At 46.4% G+C, this 5,884-nt stretch overlaps 1 pseudogene; it reads right to left on the bottom strand.

The window, feature by feature from the left end:
* Nucleotides 1–323: 323 nt before the first annotated feature.
* On the bottom strand, nucleotides 324–4,030 carry LOC137437189 (structural maintenance of chromosomes protein 5 pseudogene; annotated as a pseudogene).
* Between the last annotated feature and the right edge of the window lie 1,854 nt (nucleotides 4,031–5,884).

The raw sequence follows: 5,884 nt of genomic DNA, 5'->3' as shown, positions 1-5,884 counted from the left end.
CCAAGAGCAGGCCGGTCCAAGAGCAGGCCGGTCCAACAGTAAGCCCCAGGGCAGCAAGAGTTCGATCAACGTCACCCTTCAGGTAGAGAGATTGCAGCTGGCCACTCTACAACCCCCGAAAAAGCACTCTGCCATTAGCCCTCCTCCAAAATGGCCACTCACTCCTCAGAATCACCTTCCTGGCCACTCTCCTGCCCCACAGCCAATCATAGGCTTTATACACATGGACCAAACCACTTGGTCAAACTCACAGGGGGGTGTGGGGGAAGGAAGAAGAAAAAGGTCACAAACCATAACACCTCCCCCCCTTAAAGAAGAAAACTTTACCCCAAGAAAAGTTTTCTTTTACAAAGGCAGGATAAACAGTGCAAGCATAAACTTAACCCAGCATAAACAGTGCAATAAACAAACAGCCATCTCTCCTTTGCCTGAAAGTTGTCCTGCTCCAATTTTTGCAAACCATTCTTGAGTTGCGTTACTTCCTGGGTCATTTTTTCAAGGTCTGCCAGCCTCTGTACAAACTCATCAACCACCTGCATGTTTATGTTGTAACAGTCTGCTCTTGCCCTTGCGTCAATGATCGAAGAATCTATTTCATCCATGTCATCTGGAAGTTGGTTAAGTTTCTGAATCGCACAGTGTGGTAGCTCACTCACTGTGCCACAACATACTTTGTGAACGACCGCCAGCATCTCCTTCCCTTTCTTACGAGTGGATGACGTTTGCAGTTTCAAAGCATCATATGCTTCCTGCACCTGGGCGATGACTTTGAACATCTCCTCGTATTCTCCCTTTGCCTTCATTTGCTCCGACAATGCAGATCTGTAGCTGAGATCACTGCACGCCTTGTCTTGAAGCAGCGGTAGTTTTTTCTTATTCAGCTCCACCAAGTTAACAACAATGGGACCTTTTTCATTCAATATTTGCATTATCTTCTCTTTTGTTCGAGATTCCTCAGCCTCCAAACTGTCTTCAGATGTTTCCAAGATCGCCAAACTTTCCTTCCTCATATGTATCCTTTGTTCAAGTGCTCTGCGCTTGTTCTTCCTCTCTCCCAGTTGCTTCTTTTTCTTCCGAAGCTCATTATCTTCTCGAGATAAGCTCCTGTGTTTTCCATTGAGTTCATCAATTTGAGTATTCTTGGTAGTTATTTGTGAGTTCAAGAGCTGTAGCTGCTGTTGGAGCTGCTGACACTGCTCAACACCCAGGGCTTCTGTGAGTAGCTGTGGCTCCCTCAAGGCAGTGTTACTTGTAATTATCTGGCCCGAGTATACAGACTTCTTAACCACAAACCTTGATTCTGGAGTGTAAAAGGTCCTCAGTGAAAAAGGCTTGGTAACCTGCTCCACATTTTCCTTGATGGTTTCTGTACCCAAAGGCACTTCATGCACCCGATACCTTTGGCAGAGGTAGCTCATAATTGCATCAGGAGCATCAAACAGCTCTCGAAGGAAGTAGACAAAGCAGTATGGTCTTTTCTTTAGATCATCCAGTGAGTAGGGTGCCTTGAAAGAGTTGGATGGCATACTTGGAGCCCTCACGGCATTGACTCGAAGGTGTTTCTCGTCGCGCATCAACTTCAAAAATGACTCCATGTCGTTTTCTTTTTCAAACACAAAAGCCTTCAAATATTTCATGGCAATGTGGTTTTCTATGTACTTTGCAAAAGGTTGGCTTTTCACATGTATCAACAGCATGACTGGCTCAAAAACGAGCCCTTGAAAACGTCCCTTATTTTGCTTTAACCACAACACAGCTTCATGTGTGTCAGGGTATCTCAAACGAAGTTTTTCCAGCCTCATGTTCTCTTGGTTTTGCAAAGTCTGGATCTGTTGTTGTATACCCCTCCTTTCATCTTCAGCGTTTTTAAAATCATCTTCGTGTTGCCGCAGCTCAAGCTCAAGCCTCATCATTTTATCGCAGGTACAAGACAATTTAGCATCTGTGTCGCATAGCTCCAGCTGGACATCTTGATCCTCCGCCAAAGAAGTCATCTCCAATTCCAACTGTTCTAGCAACTTCCGAAGTGACAGCTTCTTCCTTTCACAGTCACCAAACTCTGTTTTTTTCAGATTTAAATTGTCTGGCCTCTTCAACCTCGTCGTCCTTTTTGTACAATGAATCTTTTTTTTTACCTGACAGACATTTGAGAGTTTCTTTAAATTTATGTCCGTCTCCTCCATGTTTTGTCGACATTTTTCAGAATATGCTTTCAATTCTTCAACAAGTCGAATTTTGGTTTCACATCCTTTTAAAGTTTCTCCAATTCAGTGTTCTTTTCAGCAACTTGCTTTCTCAGCTTCTCAAACTTGACTCGATGAGCTTCATAATTCAACATATGCTTTTTCTTTTCCAACAGAGTAATCTGATCAAGATATTTTTTATACTCATTGTGTCGTTGCATTTCTTGTCTGTTTCTCTCATTTTGTCGCTGAAGTTTCTCCATGTGCTTTTCTTTTTCATCACATTTGTTCTTCATCTCTTTCTTGCTTTGCTGCAGAGATTTCAACTGCAAATGCAAATTATACATTTCAGTTGGTCCAACTGATTTTTCTGTTGCCTCCAAAATCTCGATCTTCATCATTTTAGCAAATTCTCCAACCATTTCCTGTGGGAGAAATTGGCAGAGGTTTTCAACTTGGATGTTTAAAGCCTCCACTTGCTCTTCTACCTGCTTTAGGCCAACTTGGATGCCATTTATTGCCCAAGTGGACTTATTGCTCGAAGCAACAATCTCCCGAATAATTTTCACATTTTTTCTGGCTTAAAAAGTTCGATTTCCACCATGCTTTTCTCTTTCCCTTGTGTTACGGATTCGTCACTTCCGTTGTTGTGGTTTTCATCCACTGTAAATATTTTTTTGTTCCATGTACTATTATTGTTATCGTTTAAGTGAATTGGAGATAATTGTTTTCAAAAGGTTAAAAAAATTAATGTTTTAAAAAGAAACCGGAAACCGGATCGGGAACCGGACGAGGATGAAGAAGAGGAAGAGGAAGAAGAGGCGGAGCGAGTGAGGTCGGAGAAGGAGCCGAGCTCCGTTGAGGTTTTGAGCAAATGCTGGCGAACGGGGGTCAATAGCGAACTTTGGGGTTTCCTGGGAAAGGGATTCTTGCGACAGAGTTATCGCTGTGACAGATAAACCTGCTTGACAGGTTTTGCCGTTGATTCCGAAGAGAATCATTGGAGTGCCGTTAGGTCTCGAGAACGGAGTTGGCCATTTTGCCTCGCGCTAGATTTTCGCATCGCTCCAGGTTTTTCATCTCGCTTCAACCATTTCACCGCATCCAGACGTTAACCTGGTGTGTGTGTGTAACGTGGATTTTGAGTGTGAATTTGCGGTTCGCCGATTGGGAGCCATTGAATGTCCATACCCGAAGGTATGATTTCCCAGCCGCCTCTTGAGGACACTTTTGCCTATATTTGGCAGTGTGACTGTCAACCAAGCGGGATTCTGGTCTCGATACAACATGGTTCTGACGATCACTAGAGCATGGATCAACTTTGGTTTGAAGCTGGGACAGACATTGGGAATGTTATTTTCGCTCACTTGGAGCACAGCGAGTTATATTGTACGAAACTGATGGTACCATCATAGGAATGATATATTGATTGTACAATTGATTAATATTGTTATTGTACTGTTATTCTTGTGTGACCTTAATACAATACTTGTTTGTTGGTAACAATTGGTGGTTTCACCATTGATCTTTGACATACAGAATAACACATCTTTCTGCCGTGACTCCCCTCGAGGCTCAGAGGTACACCGTGACCGGGTTTTGGGGAGGAGCACGTAACACTTGCTTCACAAAATGCCCAAGCTTATCAACTCGTCCCAGCAAAGAAGGTTTCCCAGCAAGGCCAAGGCAGATGGCGCACACAATGGAGGATTTTCCTGAACCATTTGACCCAATTATCATGTTGAGGTTGGGTCCAGGAAAAAGCTCACACAAGTCATAAGTGAAAAGTTTTTGAGCTTTATACACACAATGGATCCCTCCACGAAGTCAAAGTTGTGTTTAGCCATTTGCAAGCAGGAAAGGAATATGATTGCACCGGGTGATCTTGACCAACCACACACTCACACCACCAAAACCTTGACCGAGGCCATGATCGCTAAACCAACATTTCCCGCTTCCCGCCTTTTTCATGCTAGATGTCCCACTACCCGCATGATGATCAGCTACAGCTCGTAACTCTACCTTACGTAACAGTTCTACATCCTGCACCGATAGCCCCTTCTCCAAAAATTCCTTCACTTCAAAATCCATCTCCTCAGCCATGGTGTACGACTGCAGTCGAAGTACCAGCACCGTAAACAAAAGTCAAATTATCTGCCAATGAGAAAACTTACTACTGCGAAAACAAACAAACATCCAAGACAGGTATCATGTAATCCAGGTCCCGGACGAGTCCCCGATTTGTTACGGCCTGAAGCACACAAAGCAATTGGACCGGCGTCACCGGTCCATGGGGACGTCACCCTTCAGGTAGGCCGGTCCAAGCCTTCAATCACACTGTCTTTATTTATGGATTATCACACGAAAATCTCTTCCCACACATAAAACCAAGAAGGGAGAAAAGAGGGAAAAACCCGAATAGGCCAGTCCAAGAGTAGGCAGGTCCAAGAGTAGGCAGGTCCAAGTGTAGGCAGGTCCAAGTGTAGGCAGGTCCAAGTGTAGGCAGGTCCAAGTGTAGGCAGGTCCAAGTGTAGGCAGGTCCAAGTGTAGGCAGGTCCAAGTGTAGACAGGTCCAAGTGTAGGCAGGTCCAAGTGTAGGCAGGTCCAAGTGTAGGCAGGTCCAAGTGTAGGCAGGTCCAAGTGTAGGCAGGTCCAAGTGTAGGCAGGTCCAAGTGTAGGCAGGTCCAAGTGTAGGCAGGTCCAAGTGTAGGCAGGTCCAAGTGTAGGCAGGTCCAAGTGTAGGCAGGTCCAAGTGTAGGCAGGTCCAAGTGTAGGCAGGTCCAAGTGTAGGCAGGTCCAAGTGTAGGCAGGTCCAAGTGTAGGCAGGTCCAAGTGTAGGCAGGTCCAAGAGTAGGCAGGTCCAAGAGTAGGCCGGTCCAAGAGTAGGCCGGTCCAAGAGTAGGCCGGTCCAAGAGTAGGCCGGTCCAAGAGTAGGCCGGTCCAAGAGTAGGCCGGTCCAAGAGTAGGCCGGTCCAAGAGTAGGCCGGTCCAAGAGTAGGCCGGTCCAAGAGTAGTCCGGTCCAAGAGTAGTCCGGTCCAAGAGTAGTCCGGTCCAAGAGTAGTCCGGTCCAAGAGTAGTCCGGTCCAAGAGTAGTCCGGTCCAAGAGTAGGCCGGTCCAAGAGTAGGCCGGTCCAAGAGTAGTGTTACGTGGTCCTCCCGGTAACTACCTGGTCTTGGTGACCCCCGGACTGTGGGAGGACCCCGCCAGAAAGATATCTGATTTATACGCGTTCGTAATGCAATCAATAGGAAAGACACAAACAATTCAGGTCAAGAAGCAACCCCACACCAAGGATCCGGATCAATTAATAATATATTCTCAATCCATCAACAACAATCAACAATCAATCAGCAATATTACTAAGATGGCCATCTCATATATTTCCCCCCTTTCCCCACTCACGACCCCTCAATAGTCACTGTCCCTCACAATGTCTCTGGGCCCCTCCAGACCAAGGTGAAGGTCGACTTCTCCGCACACGGGCGGTTGAACGGACCCCTGGCTGACGTGCTCCAAACGTGCACGTCGCGTACCGGGAACAGCTGCTGCAGCGCACACCTCCTTGCAAAGCAAAGCGGGCAAAGCAAAGCGCAGCTCGCAAAGCGCGCGAGGCCCAAGGTGCGACCCTTACACGCCCTCAGAGGCGTCGAGGCGAACAGTGCCGGACGCTTGGTTCCTTCCAGGAAGCCACGGCAACCT

Source organism: Myxine glutinosa, chromosome 12 (assembly GCF_964187855.1).
Source record: "Myxine glutinosa chromosome 12, kmMyxGlut1.1, whole genome shotgun sequence".
Taxonomy (NCBI): domain Eukaryota; kingdom Metazoa; phylum Chordata; class Myxini; order Myxiniformes; family Myxinidae; genus Myxine; species Myxine glutinosa.
The sequence above is the reverse complement of the archived record's forward strand: the minus strand, read 5'-3'. Positions and strand labels throughout refer to the sequence as shown.